The sequence below is a fragment of the Passer montanus genome, unplaced genomic scaffold (assembly GCF_014805655.1).
Source record: "Passer montanus isolate IOZ18808 unplaced genomic scaffold, ASM1480565v1 scaffold32, whole genome shotgun sequence".
Lineage (NCBI taxonomy): Eukaryota > Metazoa > Chordata > Aves > Passeriformes > Passeridae > Passer > Passer montanus.
In genome coordinates, this window is record NW_024367930.1 from 1,104,344 (window position 1) to 1,126,224 (window position 21,881).

The 21,881-nt window shown below is 35.4% G+C and overlaps 1 protein-coding gene across 3 annotated transcripts in view; it reads left to right on the plus strand.

Annotated features, from left to right (window-relative positions):
* POU6F2 (POU class 6 homeobox 2) overlaps positions 1–21,881 on the plus strand; it is a 309,043-nt gene that overhangs the window by 257,000 nt on the left and 30,162 nt on the right. The window lies entirely within an intron of this gene.

Here is a 21,881-nt window from a genome sequence, read left to right on the forward strand (position 1 = left end):
GGATTATTTTGATGTAAAGAAAATTTTCCAAAAAGGAACTTGAACATTGTTTAAGAGATAATGTGTCTAAGAGAGAGATTGTGCATTACCTACATTTTGGAGATGTTTGTTTGTTAAAACTATTTTAGTTTCAGTCTTAGAATGATGCAGAAACATATGCATCTGAATCCATATATATAAAAATAATTCCTTTGATGCGCCATATTTAAGTGGCTTTCAGATGGTGACCACTTTTATCTTTTATTGAATTTATTAGGAGTAAAACTAACACAATTGTTTCTCTGCAACAGATCTGTGAATATAACTGGTAACTGAGTCATTTGAATGTCATTATTCTAAATTCTACAAACTGGGCATACAGTGATACCCACAGTGTTTATGTGGATGTTAGGCCCTGAAAAAGATTTATTGAAATGATGCAGCTTGGATGATATGGGATCTAAAATCTAGTTCCTACTCTTACTGTTTACTAGTGAGGAGAAAAAAGAAAAAAAGAAAGAGCAGCTCTTTTCCTGGTAGTTTTCTGTGAGTTAATTGAAACAAGAATGAGGTTTTTTATTTTGGCCCATTAAAAAATAAAATTGAACATTTTATAGGACCTCCCCTGTTTTTTTTTAAACAGGACACATAAACAAAGATGCTTCCTGAGCTTCACTATCACCATCCAAGTCCCAGGGAAAAAAAATGCTGACCTTGTTATATTTACTGGGTGGGTGCAGAATTGTTCCATCACTACCCCGAGGGTTGAACGATGGAGCTTGTCAAAGTGAGGCCTTATCTAATGAATCATCTTATCGCAGGTGCACACCACACATATTAAAGGAGGATTGTATGAACAATGTGCCCTCTACAATAACCTTTCAATGTCTACTTTAACCCTTGTTTCAATCCCTTTTCATCAAAGGATCATTTTATGCAGCCAGCTTTAAATGGAGGCTCTCAAAAGCCTATTAAGATTTCTGGAGGGATGGGGTATTGGTTTGGGAGAAAAGTTGGTTATAATACCTATAACTCATAGTCAGATCAGCTCCAACATAGAAGCCTGCTTGTTTCTATCTCCTCTGTGCTCCAGAAATGGTTCACAGTTGCCACTTAAATATAAAGCACTTGACACCAAACAGGCTCATCGTAAGAGCTGAAGTTATGACTGTAGACTAATTTCTTTATAGCTTTTCCTTTACATGTTCTCCACTGAACTATATTCACTGAACATGTTCTCACACTATGTGTGACCATTCACTGTTTTCTCAAAAAAATACCACTACTAAGAAGATACCACTGAATATAAGTTTCACTCAGGCTGAGTCTGTTTATTCCAGACATAAAGTCAAAACCAATAATTCCACAGGTTGCAGAGAAAGAGAAAGGAAAGGAAGAATCTTCCCAATTGTCAGAATCAAATTACTGCATCTAGCTATCTGCCTAGGTTTTTTAAAATAAGGGTTTTCTTTTTATTACTTTTTTTTTGCAAATGTTCCTTGGTTTATAATCAGTACTGCTGACCTTGCCACAATATAAATAAATATTGACAGTAAGTGTGTAATATAACATACAGTTTTATAATATTCAGCACAAACTCATATTACTTAGAGGCCACTTATCAGGCTGCCTTAAAACAGGACCATTCAGTATAATTTATTTACATTCCAGAAAGTAAATTACATTCCCTTCAAATTAATAGAATTATAGCACCTAACCAAGAACTACAGGATGTTTTTTTCAAAATTGGGAGCATATACGAATAGTAATTTGAAATGCTCCATTTCTAAATAATCTGCTTGGAGTCACTAAAGAGCCAGATTTGCACCACATGTTAAGAATTCTGCCCTTTAAAAATTTTCCCATTCAAGGAAACACAAGCATGATACCCAAAACTCATTCCTGAAAATATAAAGCTAAATGAGTTACTAGAATGTTGATATGTGCAATCTTTGTAATTACATGCCGTTTCTGTTACAGAAATTCAGGGCTTGTAAATGTCCATCTGTCTAGCTAAATATATGGTGATCAGTAATCCCTGGAGACACTAAGCTCTAGGTCAAATCCAAGATCCTATGCCAAATTTAAGGGAAATGATCCTTTAAATGACATATGGCATGGCCTTAATTCCCAATAGTCTAAGAGTTCTTACTATTATCGTTTAAAAAATTATATATATTAACAATAATTTATATACCTTTTTATTTAATTAATTATTGAATTCAGAGTTATAGCATGTTTATTTTTCATTTTTTGCTGTGAATGGCAATATGAACTGTATCACCAGAGCTTCCCAAGATCAAACCAAGAGATCTAATCCATTGAAACAATATGATTAGATCACCTGATTAATTTGATATAGTACACATAGAGGACTCTAAATCAAATTTTCATTTTCAGAGGCATATTATGAAGAGCTATTGGCCCATGTAACACTGCTTACATTCGGTTTGGCCTCAGCACTTTCCAGGAAGTGTTTGCAGCTCTGGGCTTTTATATCTTAAATTTGAAGGCCAGGGCAGCTGGTTTGCCAGATTGCACCCTCAGTAGATTTTAAAGAAATACTGTCTACCTATTCAGCTTCAGCCTGCCTTACAGTAGGACCCTAGTGCCATTGCTGCCCTTGGATTCTTCAGAGGTTTAACCCAATATATCTTTTTTTTTTTTTATACTGGTTTTGCAAAGAAAATAGAAAATCAGGAGTTTTGTGTTGGTTTTGCTATGTTCATTAAGTATGTGAAATGTGTGCTTTGGAGGTTGTCATAATATTTGTAAGGAAATGAGCCACAGAAATATGAAAGCAAGGTTGATGAATATGGTTTCTAATTATCATCAGTTGCATTCATATATGCCTCTTGACTTCAGCAGGATCAAATACATTTTAACTGTGGGTACTGAGTAAGTTTAGTTTCTCTTTTGAAAAGATGGGATTGTCGAAGAGGAGAAAAATACCACTAAATTCAGCAGTTGCAAAATAACATTTTACCATAAAAGAGAAGAGAAACATGATAAGAGTTGTCATGATGAACTGCCTTGTGGATAAAGGGCAATAGTCTGTTTCCTGCGAGATTAAAAGGAAAATCTAAGTATGTATGGTGCAATTGTATTGTCCACACTTTAAGTGAACAGTGAATTAATTGGGATTGTTTCATTATAATGTAAGAATGCCCCTGAAGTAACCCAGGCTTCATTGTGCCCATGCCTTGCTCTTTAGATATGAAAACCTTCTGTATAAAAAAAATCTTAAGCACAGGTCCACCCTGGTACTTAACAAAAAATAACTAATTTTTGAGTGTTGTAGTCCACAAGTAGCTCAGGAAACTAAATAGAGAGAGAGGCATTGTTGATGCAATTAGATAATAGGAGTACTTTGGTTCTCATTATTCTGATGAGAGGATACACATTTGCTCTTTGAGCTTCTTGATGGTAAACGGTGCTAATGAGGCCTGATGGATTCCCTGCTCCTAACAAGCCTCTCAGCAGCACAAGTGATTACAATGGAGATAGATTTGATGGGATGCGCTCCCTTTTGTAGTATCTCAGCTGCTGACACTCTGCGACATAATCAGGTCACAGAGCCGGTCACAGCCATCAGCAAAAGCCATAGCTCTATTCCTCATTATTAAAGTGCATTATTCAGTTCCAGGCCTTCACAATACTGCCAAGGGCCTTTTTTTTCTTCCCCTTTTTTTGTTAAGCATCAGTTCTCAAATACAAGAGTTAATAAAATCATCAGCTAAAGAACTAGTAAATTAAAGAAATGGAAATAAAGTGCTCCCTTTCAAATTCATTGAAGGATCACAATTAAATAAGCTGGGGAATTTCTCATCACCACACACTGTACAGTACAATGTAATATGTCATGTACAATAACAACGGGGCTAGGATTTTTTAAAATAACACTGTGCTCATTGTGGACTGGCTTGGAAAGTGCTGAAGTATGGTAAAGGAAATTTCTCTCTTCTCAACTATTACATGTCTACATGTAGGTACTATTATTTTCACTGTTTTCTGTGACTACTTTTTTTCTGAAGTAAGAACAGTTATTTGCAAACTAAGTTTATCATTCTAAGCAGAGCAGCTGTCTTGTCTTATCTGAAGTGGCCAAGGCCACAATCTGGAAAATATTTAATAGGCTGCAGTACTAGAACCTCTTTGTTCCCACAGACAAGACCATTACCTTCTTTTGGGGAGTGAGGTAATTATAACACAGTGTGGAAAAAGGTGTTTGTAGCATTTTCTTTCTATTCCAATGATGTTCAGTTGGGGCTATCCCCATTCCAAAAGAAAATACTTTTTTAAAATCTAAGGCACATTTTAATGTAGTTTAGTTAAACGTGAGAAAAAAATAGTGGAAAGCTGGAATTTGTTAGTTACTTACTTACTTATTAACTTTTGTTTCAGCTAAATAGCAATAAGATATTCCAATACTGATATGTATCCCTTCGCAGGGATTTAAATAATTTCTGTTAAATCCCTGTACTATATATTAAATTACTATAGTATGATTTTGTGCATAGATAAAACCAAAGGATCTAATACATTGGATGGGGTTTTTTCTTGCTAGTGGGATTTTTTTTGTTTGTTTTTTTGGGGTTTTTTTGCAGGTTTTTCCTGTTGGTCTTGTTCAACTCCCCAATTTTTCCTCCATTTTCCTTCTGGTAGAGTATGCTATGATGAGCAAATGAGTATGCATACACAAAGTCACTTGTAAGACTTTAAATTCTCTAGATTTCTCTAGAAAACCACAGATGTAAGAACTTTTCAATATCCACACTTCAAAGTTCAGAGCAATTAGCAGTCATCTCCAAGAAATGTGTAGAGACTGCTATGTGACCTAGTTTTCTTTTCAACACTAGCCAAGAAAATTGGCAGCTACCAGTGGCACAGCAAGTTGTAATTCCTCCTACACTTAAAAGGAGGATGTTGATTGTTTCTTGGGGTTTTTTTTGTTTTTGTTGTTTTTTTTTTGTTTGTTTGTTTTTTTCTTCCAGAAGTTCTAGGAGGCTCAAATCCTGTAATGTGTAAGAATCTTAAGAGTCTTCCTGAATATGTGCAATTCATGCTGTTCTTCAGATGTTCAATGTCCATTAGCCTTTTCTCTTAACCTTCTTTTCTTTTTCTTGTTTTCACTTTCTCTTTCAGCTATGCAGCTTTAATACATGGTAACCCCTAATATTTTAGCCCCCACAACATCCAAATGTTCACAAAATTCTTAACAATAATTGTTTAAGTAGTGACTACTAACAATATCTTCCTAGGGCTAAGACCTATAGAAATCTGAGTTGGTGGTATCAGAATGGCATATATTAAGGATATTTCACTAGAAACCTAAGACATTAAAAGAGACATATTTTGAGGGCAATGCTAGAGGGAGGGATTATAACAGTCTGATAATACTAGCATTTAAGAACGTTCCTTGGAAAATCCTTTACCAGGAGAATCTGTTTTGACAGACCTTCATATTAATGTATTGAATTTCTGATGGGTGGAGTCTGACTCCCTATTTTCCCCTTCAAAGTTGCACTGTGCTGAATATATGCAGTTTTGCTGTTTGCAGGAAGAAAAGAGAAAAGGTAATTTGTAAGGGAAGAGTTGTTTTTTTTTCCCATTGGTTTCCCTCCCCACAGCTATACATGGCGGAGGGTGTTTGTTTAATTACCTCCCGTGTGTATTTGAATCAAAAGACAAATAATTCTTTTAACATGTTTTGCTGACTGTGTCTTTATTTTGCAGTACTATTTCTCTAATAATCAGTTGTATCCACAGTGGCATAAATGTAAAAATGCATGGACCAAGCTCTCTGGTCATGCAAATTGGTAGTTTCATGAAACGGAAATGGACAAAGGCAGAGTGAGTCTAACTTAAACCAAGAACTGACTAGCCTTTTTAATCTACTATTGGCAGTGATCACTGAAAAATGGAAAGGATAATTGTTGAATGAAACTTCTATCAGGCTTGGAAATTATCCACATCTATCCAGAAGAGCCACTGAAATGTCTTTTAACCTAACTTGCAAGAAATCTTACTTTTGCTACTAAATTTCACACTTCAGATTGTAGCCTCTTGCCTGGATTTCTGCCTAAGGTACTGTGTCTTGGACACAGATCTTTTCGGAGGTGCCAAGTCTTATTTTTAAAAGCAACTTTCATACCTGTAAAAGCCTGAGTTTCCTTCAATCAGAGTTACGAGACTGAGTGCTTGAAGGCATGTCTATGCACTGTAACAGAGCATTGCAAGCAAATTGCCAGAGACAGTTCATTTATATGTGCATGTCTCAGTGCTGTACTAGCACAGACTGAAGAAGACAAAACTCTCAGCAGTATGTTGTTATGGCTGGACTAATTAATTCTGCTTCTCAAAAAGGTGACACAGGATCTAGTTCGTTAGTTATTAGCTCTGGGGTCTTGCTAACACACTGTATTATGTGGAGTAAATATACTTTGAAATCTTTAAAAGCCTGCAACATTTAGGCACTTTTGAAAATGTTACTAATCTACATTAATTACTTCAGTCAGAAGTACTGGACATAACTGTCCTTTTGTCATTGCCTTCTTAATTACTTTTGCATGGAGAAGAAAACCAAACTTACCCCAATACCATTTTCATGAAAGCTAACCAATAAAAAAAGAAGAACCTACCATTCCTATAATCTGTTCATCCTAGCATCATGAGGTGGTTATAAGCATGAAAAATTTTCGTTGTTATCACCAGTGACATACATCACAGTCAATGAAATCTTTCTGCTCTACAGAGGTTCTTACACTGCTCTCCTTATCATCATATCTTATCACCTTCCAGTAAAGCATTAAGAAACATGACTAGTGATAGTCACAAATTGGTCTTCCTTCCAGCAGAAACTTGTAGAACAGCACATTGCATGTTTGGTAAGGGCATTTGGCTTTGTCTGTCTTTTTTAGGATTTTTTTTTTTGTTTGACTTCTAAAATTTTGGTTTTGTTTGGATTTTAAAATCTTTATGAAGGGATTTCTTAGAGATGCATATTGCTTGTATTTGCATCAGAGCAAGGCAGACAACAAAAAATGTATTAGCTTTTGCATCAGAATGTGGTGAAGCCAAAGATAATAAACATAGGAATGCTTCTCAATTGCTGTTGAAATCCATTCCAAGTATTTGACCTTCCCCTTAGAGCAAACTTTGCTGTGCACAGAGAAGGTTTGACTCTTGTTATCCTAAAAGACTGAATTTGGTCATTATACATTTCATCCACAAGCCATTTAAATTCCTGGGAAGCAAACCACAGAAGAACTTGAAGGCAAAGACTTAAGTTTTCCTAATTACATTAAAAATTCTTTAACATGAGGTAAGCAAAGCAGTGGACAAAGTTGATTCATGTAGGTGGTACCAAGAAAAGGGCTTTCTATGTTACTGATGTTCCCTAAACAGTGGAAGTGCTCAGGAATATTGCATCCATTTAGGAGTTGACAAAATTGAGAAAAATTAGGCTACATCATTGTCTGAACACAGATGATGGAAATCCTCAGGTATGAGGTTTGTATCAGAGTGGAATCTGAGACTATTCTTAATTCTGGACTTCTTCTTATGAGGGAGTGCTGCACAGGGTGGATTATAGAGAGACTGTAGGAAAGCAGAGGCAATAGTGGACCAAATCTGAGATTCTGAGTTATCTTTCTAAATATGCCTCATCATTTCTGAAAAAAACTCAGGTCATAGTTCTTTGTGTAACATGGTGCTTAGTTTTATTTAGATTTTATCTGACTTATCCTATATATTGTATATGCTTTATCCTTGTGTCAGAGTTTTGCAGCCTGCTGAATTGGTATTGATAATCAGAATAAACAAAATCAGAAGTGCTTGTTTGGGCAAAGGAAAAAAAGTAAGCAGATCACTCTGTCAATAGTGCAATTAATGCACATTCTAAATTCTAAATATTTTTGATCCTTGATTCACTGATAGAATACTCCTGCTGTTTTGGTGAGGTTTGGAATTTCTTAAAAGTTACAAGTCTTCATGCATCAATGAAGGCCATTGTCTTTCTTATTGAGCTGCAGTCTTGACAATTGTATGTGTGTGTCTTAGAGATACAGGTGAGGAAAGATTTGGCACTCCCATGTTTGCTGTGCAATCAGTATTTGTTTGAAATCTAGACGGATGAGAAGTCCAGATATTTTATCAATGTCTTCTGAAGAATCTGAAAATGAAGAAATATGTCTTCCCCAAGTAGTGTTCACATAATGAGGAGAATATTGAAGAAATGCTTGATTGACTCATTTAGTAGTAAGCCATCCACTGAAATGTATTCATGCAGCATTCATAATAACAACCTGCCAGGTGCAGACCCATAACTTCTGCATGCAGATCCACAAGCTTCCAAATAGCACAAGGAGCTGGAATTGTCCTGTAAGAGGAAGTATTCACTGTCTTCTGATTTGCATCTAGATTATTGCAAAGAATTGTGTTATGCCTTCTTGTATGGGTTGATCTGTGAACAGTGACAGGGAAAGTTCAAACAGAAAAAGACTCACCTAACAGTCCACAAACAGTCGGTCTATTTTTCCTGAAGTATCTTAGTTTGTCATTTTTTTTCAGATGCTGACAGTGGTAGACTTCAGTGTGTGTACACGCCAATGGCCCAGATATCAAAAGGAAGAAAAAAGGGACTTTGAAATATCTATGCCAATGTATTAAATATATATGATTTTAAAAGTACAATTTTCACTTCCTTCTTTGCACATTAATTAAATATTATCTCTAGGATAAGAATCTCTCATAGACTAATGTATTATTGTCACATAATAATGGACAAGAATGACAGAATCTCTTTCCTTAAGTGCAAAGAAGGATTTATTAATGTAAAGAAAACACTCGTAGCCCTTGAGCAACTCTTTTTCTGCTTCATAGAGAACCTTTGCTAGACTCCCCCCATGTCTAGCTTCATGCTAGAGATTCAAGGAAGCAATACATATATCCTGCCAGTTTAAGAATCAATCCTCTTTTCAGGACATAATTTAATATAAAGACATGATGTACCCAATATCCAAATATACATTCATTTTCATGTTTGACGCATCAAATGCTCTGACATAGCCAAGTTTCAAAATAAATGGCTTGTTTTAGAGGTTGGATATGTCATATTAGCATTCACCCAGCAGATAGAGAGATAGATCAGAGAGTGATCAGGGCATCAGGGAGACAGTTTAGAGATGAGAGAGGCCAGGTACACCTTGCAATGTTAAAAAAAGCTAGCTAGCTAGAAAGAAAGAAATTGTATAAATAGGTCACTGCAGCCCAACTGAAAAGAAGTTTTAATTTTAACTTGCTAGTCGTCATCTCCAGAGGCCTAATCCACTCCTTTCTTTGAGGGCTGTTCATTTAGCTATGTCTTATTTGATAGCACACGTAGACAGACTGGAAGAAAAAAACATGGTATCAGATTCATGCAGTGTACTAGCTTTGAGGGGGAATCAGCACCACTTGTCATGCTAAAAATTTCCTTCTTCTTTCCTTCTCAATTCTTATTAGCCCTAATTTGTTCTCATTTGTCTGGTTTTGGTCTCCTGGTTTCTTCCATAAGTGGAAGCATAAACTTATGTGGAAACAAGAATACGGGTAAACAGGTGCGTGGTGCCAATGTAAGAGACACATCCTCAGACACCCCAAGGTATTCGGCTTTCTAGTTTCTGTTCTACATCCCCTACCATTTTCTTTTCTGACAGTAGTTCTTTGCCTCACTGTGTATCTAGGATTCAGTTAGTTAAACATAGGTCTTTAGTCCCATTTCAGACATGGCACAATACTACTCTATGCTGATCCAGAAAAATGTTTTTCCCTCTGTGTCTTATTGCCATATTCTGACAAAATCCTAAAACGTTTCAAATAGAGCAGATATCAATATTCTTTTCAACTGAATTGCTTCTCACCTATGTGAACACATGTTTACCTGGAAATTTGTGCTCATCTCCTCAGAAGAGATACAAGTACCCACAGGGAAATGAGATTATAAATATTTTAATTACCTCTTGATTCATGCTTCTGTCTTTGGGGTCATTTGACTCTTTATTCTGGTGACAAATGAAAATAAACTAAACCTTCTCCTCTTGGCATGGAAGATGATATACTGCTCTTTTATAGCTCACATCTGTCTCAAGTGTAATTTTAGATATGTGTAATCATGACTGTACAGAGGCCATAATTGTCTGCAAACTATTAATTTAACCCCCATATTAATATATGAGGAATAAAACTGGGCCTATATTTTCTAGGGGTTTGGTTTCCCACAAAAAATATAAGTACTCTTGAATGACTGCAAAGTGAGAGTTATAAGACACTGAATGTTAACACTACCTTTCACTATTAGTAGGTACTATGTAGACAGGTACTATTGATAGCTCTGCACAAAGGATCAGAGTGAAGTAATTAGGAGTTCAAGAAAATTGAGGCTTGTTAATACAATTGCAGGGAAAATATTTCCCAACATACGCCCACAGGATGGCATGGTCTGCGTGTTTCCTGACATCTGTCATGCAGATTTACATTGCCTCCACAGACCCCTCCAAAGTGCCAGGAGGTGGCTTCCATTTTTAGGTATTTAAAATTCATCTTCTGGGATCGGCACTATACATCTCTTAATTTTAACTGTACAGATACTGATGTATGGGTTTTCTGTTGACAGTCTCTTAAAATTATTATTAGCAACTACAATGCACCACTCTGTATGTTTAAATCTATATGTTGCTCTATTGGTTAGTCTATTTATACCCAGGAGAATGTGTCTAATTTCTCTGATGCACCAAAATGTCCCAGCTGTTGCACCTATTGTTCAGATACAGACACCTGTAGGAGACAGTCACCTATCTTTGATGTCAAGTAAACACATGAATTTAAAAACAGTTGTTGTTTATGTTCATTGTTGAAACACACTCCTTTAGCTAAAGCAGAAGGTTTAAGAACCAATGCACAGAGAGGTTAGATAAATCATAATGTCATCACCTTTGAATAAGATTAATATGTAATTGATATTAGCAAAAAAAGACCACATTCTTCTCTACCACACCTGAGAATTTTTGCCACAACAGACAAGACAAAAATCTTCCCAGAGACTAAGATTAAATATTTGATTACTGCTTAGAAAAAATAAGCTTTTGAATTTAATTTTTTGTTCACAAGGGCCCAAAGAGACTAACTGACTCTCAGTTCACCAGATACAGAAAGGCATAGAAAGCCCTGATGCTCATCTGTGAAGTCTAAGATCTGATTGAATAAGTTCTGAAATTGCACTCACAAACTATGTTTTTGTAAGAGTATAAGGAAGGTCTTAGAAATAAGTATAAAACAAATCTTGACAAGCTTTTTTGCCAACTTCTCAGTGTAATTATTTAAAATATTAATATTATACTACTGACCTAAAAATACTGTTAGTAGTATACAGAAGCGTTTTTCTGTTCAGATAGGTTTATGCTTCTGTATATACGATGATGGATACTTAGAGTTTTGTTTACATGGACATCCTTAACCAACAATGATGTGTTATAAGAAACACCCTGTATGATGAGAAAAATATTACAAGTAAATATGTTACAACAAAAGACTTTTTTTTCTGAATACAAATAAAAATGTATCTGTTAAATATTACTGAGTCGAGCTCAAATTCTCATAGCCTGATCCATCAATGGATGCTCCTAAGGAGCACTTAATGCAGCAAGTTGTACCCTTGCCTTTTATTTCTCCTTAAAATCATATGCAGTGAAAAGAGGGAACAAACATGAATGATGCATTCCTGATTCACTAAATCACTGTGGTTTCTGGCAAGAGCACAAATGTAAAAATGTTTAAATCGGCCTCATACTACCAAACAAATGATGCAAAAGGAGACCTCAAAGAACACAGAGTGAGGGGAGATAAATGAGTACCATGTCAAGAAAGCAATTTCTCACTGAGTTTGCACAGAATGGAAATTTTACTTCCAAGGGATGGTTAGGGAATCTTTCTAATAAATCTTCAGTCCACAGTCATTGCTGTGTCTTTTTTTTTAACTTACTTTTGAAGAGTGGTATAAGTTATACCCTCACCAGTGAAATGTGTCAAGATATTACCAGTCAAGTTGAAGAAATTTAAGTGAATCATCTCTATCTCTGTGTTTATATTTATATTTGTAATAGACAAGGATGGTCAAACAGATTTCATTTTGTACATGTGTTGAACATCTTTTCAACCAGTGAGGTCTTCTCAAAGCCTTATCTTATTTCAATAGTAAGTTACAAAAGAAAAAATAAAGAAAACTGAGTCTCATTCCTGGAAAAAGTGTCAATGATTTTATTTTAGTTTTAGAGATTTTTTAAAAATTATTTTACCCTCCTTTTATCTACAGCTGAGATTGAGATGGTCAGTAAAAAGGCAATTTGTTTTCCAAATGACCTAGAAACTGCAGGACAATTTTAGAATTGACTTCTTGGCAGAGTTGTCTGTCTCTTTAGGCTCCTATTTGAATTCCTTTTCCCAATTTTGAACACATGAAAGGCAACTTAGGCTAGTCAACAATCTAAGCTTTTTAGTGTTTTCTGTCATCACTGAAACAAATAGACATTCTCAAAAAATAAAACGTAAGACCAATCTAAGGCATGCATTTTAAATATCAATGAGTTATCTTGCAGGGATTTTTCACTCTCTACACTGAGTAGAGTCATGAATGACAGTCTACAACATGGATTTCTAATGCTAGGTGTTGAATATTATATAAATTCCATGCTTACAATATCACACAGTAGTTACTTTTAATGATACTTCAGTCTTTTTGGTAATGTCATCCTTAAGCTTACCATTGCAGTCACAGTAGTTTTAACTCAGATCCTGGGAGCAACTGAGGATGGACATGCAGAACTTAGTACTGGCTGACTGGCTGACCTGCCTTATTTTTTTAAATTACTCTGGAGGAATTTGTCTTCTTTTTTTGTTTTTGGGGTTTTTTGTTTTGGTTTGGTTTGGTTTTTTGTTTGATTTTTGGTTATTTGTTTGGTTTTTGGTTGTTTGTTTGTGTTTTGTTTTTGGGGTTTTTTTGTTGTGGTTTTTTGTTGTTGTTGTTGTTTTGGGGGTTTTTTGTTTGTTAGTTTTTTTGTTTGTTTTGTTCCTGTTTTGCTTGCCTTGCTTGCCTGCTTCTTTGTGCTTCCCTAATAAATAAAGACCAAGGTAATGGTATCTATCTGAATTATTTAAAACATACTTAACTTTACTGATACTTCAACCAAGTGATGGTTTGCACTGTGAAGGGGAGAATCTTTCTGTTGAGTATCTTTTCTTTCAAGTGAGATCAAGTATTCCATCTGCAGGATGATGTTATTTAAAAATCAGCTGTGCATAAATGAAGACATTACATCTCTGATGTTTTCCTAGTTTAAAAAAAAATCCCTTTGAATCTGTAGAAGCAGGGAAGATGTCTCTCTTTTTGACAGATTTCTTTTTACATTTCTTTGGCCATTTATCCTGCTGCTTTGGTTAGTACAGAAAAGTGATACATGAAATCTTCAGACCACAGACCAACAAGAATGTATTTCCAGCACAGCTCCAACCATTAGATGTCACAAATACTGTGTGTCTTATAATGTAAGAATTTCTGTCCTAAAAAATAATCTAAACTACACCATCATAATTATTGCTAGTTTTACCAAAATGCTTGATTTTACTCCTAGATATTATGTATGCTTAGAAGGGGAGACGTATCTTCTAACTTGAATTCAAATGTTCTGCATTTGCTCAGAGATCCAATTTGAATGTTTTTCTCTGAATTCTTCTGATTTGTTATCATCAAAGAGTATGTGTTATCCTATGTTATGGATGGGGTCATTACTACCAAAGAAACCCCATAAGAAACAAGTGTCCTTTCTAGCCAGTACCTGACCCACTGCACTTCAACATCTTCCATAGGACTTGCACTGAGCCTATGGGATACAATATAAGTTTTTGCTACAGTGGCACTTTAGTAGGAACTCGCGAAAGAAGTTTCCGCCTCTCCAGCCACTGTTTTGCATGACAGCTGTAGCATCTTGTCAATTAACTCTCTTAATTGGTTTCTGTTTCTTCTCTATGACCTTTTGGTCTTGGCTGCTGCACAACATTGTTTATTCAAAGCACTGGGTTTATATGAACTTTTTATCAAAATCATCCCCTTGGAAGGGAAGATATTTGATAAGGAGTTTCAATACTTGAGCTTTTTTTTTTTCTTTGTTATCTCTTGTGGCTCACAGTAGAACCTGAATCATCATAAAATTGCACCATAAGTTTGTGTTTTGTATGATGAACTTCTTTAAAAGAAGAAAAAAAGACCAGAACACTGTCTACCTGACTGTATCTTTAAAAAATTGAAAACAAAGAAAAAATAAACCCCAACAACCCAAAAACCATGGTTGTCATGGATAAGAACAAACTGTTCATCTCTTAAAAAAAGATGGCGCAACTTTTTTAGGTATAAACTCATCAACATAATTCTAAAGCATTATGGTCTTTGTTGTGAGAAAGAAGAAATCCTGTGGTCTCCCCTTAAAGAACATTAAAAAAACATTACTGACAGGAAATTGAAAAAGTAATATATGTCTGAATGAATATGACAACTTTTTTCTGATAGAGCAGATAGATAAATGCCACATACAAGTTTCAAAATGCATTTAATTTTGCCACTACAATGGATATTCTCTTCATAAAATATATATGAATAAGTTTTGAATCATAAAACTTGACTGTGATAAACAAATGCATATTTGCTAACTTTTTTTTTTTGAGATGCTAATTCATTTTTTGAGGTTATTTGTTGTTTACACATCTTTACATTTTCATTTCTGAGTGAAGCATCCTGGTTGACAAATCTTGTTCACATTTAGCCTGGATAAACTTTCTTTTGAATCTGAGAAATTGATGAATTGGGGTTTGGGGATTTTTGTTTTGTTTGGTGAGGGGGAGATGGGATTTGTTTAGTTGGGTTTGGGTTTTTTTGGTTTGGGGTGGTTTTTTGAGGGTTTTTGGGGGGTTTTTTGTTTGGTATTTTTGTTTGGTTTCTTTGTTTGGGCTTTTTGTTTGTTTGTTTGTTTGGGTTTTGTTGTTGTTGTTGTCATTTGTTCAGTTTGGTTTGGGTTTTTGTGAGGTGATGACAGGGAAGGGGGTATGAGGGAAGAAGGAGACGCAAGTACATGCACCAACTCAATTATCATCACAGAATCAGAGAATATGCTGAGTTGGATGGGACCCACAAATACTGTTATTGTTTCAAGGGCAGTTAATACACTCAATTCTGTCTCAGAAACGAGCACAATTTCTTGGCTTGTAAATTTAAAAATCTGTGGTTACTCACAATTAAACTATTCCATATATTAATTATAGTGTGGCATTTTCTCTTCACTCATCTCTTCATTCTTCTGTTGTAATTCCCATATGCCAGGAAATCTTCTCCACTGTTGCTCCAAGATTAAACAAGAAGTTCTTTTGGAGGTTTCACATCACTGAGAGACTGAATTGTTTGGGGCTTTTTTTGTTTTGTTTTTTTTTTTTTTTAATGTGTTACAAGAACTTTTGTAACTACAATATGCATTTTGACAATGTTTAAAACTAAGTATAATTTTGCTGTTGCTTTTTTCTCTCATTCATATCTACTTTGTTCTCCTCTTGGAAGATTCCACCACTTTTAATTCTATTTAATATCTTTATTTTTGGATTGTTAACAGGGAGACTCCTTAAATTGAGATAAAGCCTGAATGAAGGAAGCACCTATCTGATGATCCTTACACTTTCATTTGCTAAACTTATCCATGGTTAGATTATCTGGTTCTTTAAAGCACTGAGTATAGTACATCACTCCATGAGGAACCTTCTTATTTCATTTCAATTTTTCCACATCAAGGCATTACATACCAGAAGAGAGAGGTTGAATTAGGAAGGTGAACTCGGCAGTGTTAGGTTTAAGGCTGGATTTGATGATCTCAAAGGTCTTCTCCAACCACTATGATTCTGTGACTTTGAGTGTTGATTGGCAAAGCCGAGCTGTGTAAGTGCTCTGAAATGATCCTGTGGAGGAGCTGAGGTTCCTACATGAGGGCTGTAGCTGTAACTGTGAATGATGTCTTCTGAACTTGCTAAGGATCTCTTTATTCAGTGCAAGTTGTTGAGGTCCACTGACACCCCAGCAGCCACAGCTGCAAGAGTAATGTGGAAAACAACATCTCCAGGGAAGCATTTAAAATAAATTGTAAAGAGTCAGTTCTAGACTATCACTGCATTTTTTACTCCAGGTTTTGGCTATGATTTTCAACATTTTACTCCATGTTTAAAATGTCATTAATGTATTTTCCTTATGTAAAGGAAGCATTTCAATACTGATGAAGTTAAAGTAGCACCACCTTTGTTCTTCTCTCAGGAACCTGTAATCCATTAAAAATTATCAGAAAGCGCAGCAGTAGCATCCCACTTGAAAATCTTGACAGACTCTCTTCAGTCATCTTAACTTAGGAAATGTGAGACTATTATGTGATACAACAATTTAATTCTTTGATGACAAATAGGATTGTTGTTATTTTTTTTTGCCTATGGAACCCCCATAATCATGAATGGAATACATAATCTCACTGGAACACTGTGCTGCAGTCTTATTCTAACACACCAAAGTAAAAAATCATGACCTGCCCAAAATAACTGAATATGTAAGTATAAGAAGTATAAGACACATGACAACTACAGAGATGGAGAAGGGATTATGGAAACAACTGATTTTCTGTCCTTACCATTCCTTTCCTCTAGAGTCAAAAAAGTAAAGGAGCCCCTCACCTTTGTTGCCATGCAGATCACAGTTGAAAAGAAAATATTTTTAGGACTGCTACAGAGAAAACATGCAAGAATAGAAAATCGCCTGTGATCTACCTTCCACAGAACAGGGCCTCAGGGATATGGGCTCTGCTGACAGAAGAAGGGAAATATAAAGTAGTTTGAATTAATATAAAAATACAGAAACAAGTTTCAATTTGCCTGTCTGTATCAGGAACATGTTGCTTCCACAGGGTAGCAATGTAGGTGCTGAAGACAGGATTATCAGGGCCACTGCTACTTTTAATAAGAAAATCATACTTATTTAACTCTTCCTTAAGCAGACCTATGGACCAGGCCTGAATGAACTGGTAATTAAGATACATGTTCTCCTCACAGGTTTGTAAACACAGTCTCTTGCTACATCTTCTCTGAATTTGAAAATCATTTCAAAAAAAACAGACGAGTGTATTTTCATCTTCAACATAAAAATACCCTACTTTTTTGATAACTTGTGTTTCTAACTTTTAGGTAGCCTTACAAAAATTACTTAAAGCTTGTAGGAATACTGGCAGGGAGATAAATAGTATTTATACTAACATATTACACGTGATTGAACAAAGACCTGGAATTTAACAAACGTTTTCAAGGTAAACTGATTGGCAGAGCAGTGTGCTGAAACCGGGGCCAGAACAAATTTTGCAAGGTAAGAAGGCCTGGCTTATATTTGGTTGGCAAATTTTCATTGGTACTAAAAGAGCAATCAACTCTGTGATGAATGCATAACAAAAGGAAGTTATATTTGAACTCAGGAAGGATTTTTATTCCTAGACATTCAGATCTAGAAACTTGGAGTCATGACCATTGTACATTCAAAAATTTACATGCAATCTATCTAAGCCTGCTTTCAGTGAGATGAATTTTTCATCCATGTCTTCAACTCCCACAAAATTGTTTGCATTGTAGCAAAACTCCACTTTATAGGCTGGATATCCACTATAGTAGTGATATCCACTATAGTAGAGAGATAATCCAGGATTGTTTGTTTGTTCCATCATAGTCATGCTGTGCTAAGCATTGTGCCTCGCTCTCAGTAGGCAGAAAAGTCGCTTGTGGAAGAAATGCAAAACTGGAAAGAGTTTCAGTGGTACATTTGTGTACCGCTTCACAGTTATTCATCTCAGCCTTGCCCTGAGCTTTCATACACTATCACAGTAAAAGTTATAACTCTTAATTAGTAAGAACAACAGTTTGTATTTTATTTAGCTAAAGTCTAGATGATCTAAAATCATAGAAACATCACCTAAGTAGGGCATGACTCTGTATTTATACAGATATCATCTTGTACAGGTGCTGTGTTGAAATTATGGATTGAGAGACAACTACCATATCATCCACAGTCATGGCATCTGTGCAGCAAGCTCAGGATTTATAACAGTATTTGGAGAAATGTGATTGTCTAAAAACAATGCTGAGTATCACTGCTACTGATTGATTACAATATATATTAAACTTCTTGCAATTAATTTTTAGCTAAATCTGAAACGATTGAATTAATCAGCATGCACAATTAATTTCATATTTAAGAATTACAGACAGAAATCTTGTGATCTCTCATAAATATTTTGTATAGTGTAGGTAATCTGATAGTCAGATGATCTGAGAGGTTTTTTCGAGAATATATTGATAGCCTAGAAATTCTTTGACCTATAATCTAATTAAAGAACTCTGGTCCTAAAGATTGCATCTGAAGATTATTTGATGGTTAGTGATTTGAATCCAGTTTCTCATGGAGTACCTAAGAAAACATCCATTGGTATGCAAAACAGACAAGTCAAGGACAGAATGAACTATCATTTAGTTTTCAAAATAAGTTTCCCAAAATTTACTTTTGCTTCCTCAGAAAATTTCATCAATGAAAATTAAAAAGAAATCTAAATCTTTGAAGTACCCAAATTTGGCACACATTTGCAAGATCATAATACTTCTAGTGAAATAACTTTTCAGGAAAGGTATCATAAGATAAACCAGTGACAGTGGTGACCACCTGCTGAAGTCAGTGCCATCTTCTTAATTGTCTATGCAAAACAAGGAACAATCAAGGGAACAAAATAAAAATATAATACCAGAAATAGTCCTGCTCATCCAGACACAGACATTGCAGGTAGTGTGCCATATCCCTTTTAAAAAAGAGTAAGATTCCAATTTGAAAAATTAAACCCATACTATTTCAGTGAGAACTGTTTGGCAGTGGAAGATGTTATCTTGTTCATATCTGTGCAAGACTATGTCTCAATAGCAGCTCTTATTTAAAAACCACAGGATCATAGAGCAATTACTAAACCATGCCTCATTCTGGCTCCTCTCGATAGCATCTCTCTAGTGGGCTAGTCCAGTGCAGTACAACACCAAGTAGCAAAGCTAGTCCCAAACAAGCTGATAATGTCACCATAGCATGGAAGCAAGCTAATCACATTGGCACACATTGTGCTGGGCCTAGTTAGGGATGCTGAGAAATGGGAATTTGTTTCCTGAGCTGTCCTTGAATGGCTCAGTATGGCACATGGTACAAAGTGTAGGCATGCCTGTTTTCATGTGCTGTGTGTCCAGTATGTTAGATTCTGATGTGGCTGGAAGCAAGTCCACTCTTTATGCTCTGAGAGAGAAGTAGTAGGAAATAATGTTATTGCTCAAAAGGACAATCCTTGTTCTAAAGGAATCTAAATCCCATTTGTAATCTAAAGATACAAACTGATGTTTGGGTTAGCAGTTGCAGCCCAAATACAAAGCTTGAAAAGGTTGAGAAATTTTATTTCAGAGCAGAGATTTCTTGTCTCTGTAATGTTTGATACATAGTTGATATTGAAGTCTTCAGAGAAGCCATCAACACTTTTGTAGGCGACTATGAAAATTGCAACTTGCATGAAAAGAAAGTAGGGATGAATGAATATTATGAAAATATTTTCAATGTAATAAATTCTAGAAATTCACACTTCTGGCCCAGTTGCGATGTATTTAATTCCTGAGAAAATGAATACTATTACTTTTGGTTATCAAAAATATTTACCAAAAAAAACCCCAAAACCACATATACAGAAATGTGTTTGCTTGTACACACCTTAAAAGGATCTGCACAGCAATCAGAAAAGCTGTTTGTTACTTGGGAGCCAAGCAGTAAAATGCTAAAAAACAGTTGTAAAGTCTTTTAGTGATCATCAAATATTATTAGAAATTCTGGCTGTTTTTTCATGACAAATATGATAGTATTGGCTGTCCTGTTATAACATATCATGGATATGTTGTCATAACAAACAAAAATATTGCTAAAATATTTTATACTAGACGTCCATCAAATGATTTTAAATAATAAGTATTTTCATAAGAATCTCACTAGCTGATTTTCAGAAATACTTAGAACCTGCAAATCAAATTAAAATCAACAGCTGCTTTGCTCAACTCTCAACTCTCAGTAGAGAACCTCCAAGGGTCATGATGCCTGATTTAATTCTTGTTTTTAAAAGGAACAATTCAGCAGACACTCAACATAATTTTTAGTCTTTAATTTGATAATTACATATATTTAGATTTTTCTAATGAGAAAATGTTGTATTATTCAGAATGTTTGATAAAGAAAATATTCTTTTTTATGACAGAACACATGCTCCTACTAAGAGAATGTAATAGTATTTGCTTAAGAAAAAATTCACCACATAATTCCTATGGTGATGACAAATTCCTGTGTAGTTTGATGTTAGTATACAAACATTATTTTCTAAAAAAAAAAACCCATAGAGAAAATCAGGCAGAATATTGGACTCAATGTTCTATTATGATGCCTAGAAGCAATAACCTATCCAATACATTGAATGGTATAAGAACAATACTTAACCTGAAAATTACAATTCCTTACATAAAATGGTAACACAGGAGTACAGTTTCATAGATGCCTGTTTCCAGTATCACTGACGCCTTTTCTCCAAGTAGCATTTTGCTGTGCCATCTTTTTGACTTGTCATTAGGAAATACAATGCAGCAAAGAAAATTTGTAAGCTTTGCATGAATTAGTACCACTTCTAATTTGAAAGACACAGGCAGCCATAGTTTCATCCTGTATGAGGTTCAAGAATCATATTGTTATTAGTCAAAAGAATGAGATGGAATAGCATTACTTTCAAAAGAAGTCTGTAAATTGTATTCCTTGTATTCATTATTCCCTTTTTTCACTGTGTAGACTGGGAGTAGATTGCATGTATATGGTATAGTGCATATAAATATCTGGGGTTATTGATATTGGTAGATAATAAGTGATTTGTGTTTTTAAAAATATCTGTGTCTATGTGTTTATAATTTATATAGATACTGTATCTATATATATACATATACATGTATGTGATTAAGAAAGGGGAGGATGCACAGAGGCTAAAGAATTCTGTACAGATTCACATCAGTATACCTTTTCCCCTGTAATTTTCTCCTTACATTGTCTCCTTAAATAACTCATGCTAATAAAGTGACTGTGCAACATATCTCTGAACAGATGCAGCTTCTGAGTAAAGTTTGCAAAACTGTACAAAATCATATAATTATAGAAGGATCTGGCTTGGAGGAGACCTTAAAGATCATCTAGTTCTAGCCCCCTGCCATGGGCAGAGACTGCTCTCACTAGACCAGGTTTCTCAAAGCCCCATCCAGCCTGGCCTTGAACATTTCCGGGGATGGGGCACCCACAGCTTTCCTGGGTGATCTGTTCTCACCACCTTCATAGTAAAAAATTTCTTCCTAACATCTCATCTGTACCTTCCCTCCCTAGTTTGAAGCCATTACCTCTTGTCCTATCATGGATGCCTTGACCTACATGCTCCTGTATAACAGTTTAGGCCCTGTTTATGTACTGGGAGGATGCTGTAAATTCTTTCCAGAGAGTTCTCTTCTCCAGATTGAAGAGCTACAGCCTCTTCATAGGAGAGATGCTCCAGCTCTCTGATCATCTTTTTGGCCTCCTCTGGACCTGTGAGGTCCCTGTCTTTCTTGTGCTGAAGACTACAGAGTTGCAGGCAACATTCCATGTGGGCTTGATGAGGGCAGAGTAGAGGGAAGACATACACTTCCCCTGAAATCTTCTGATACAGCTCAGGATGCAGTTG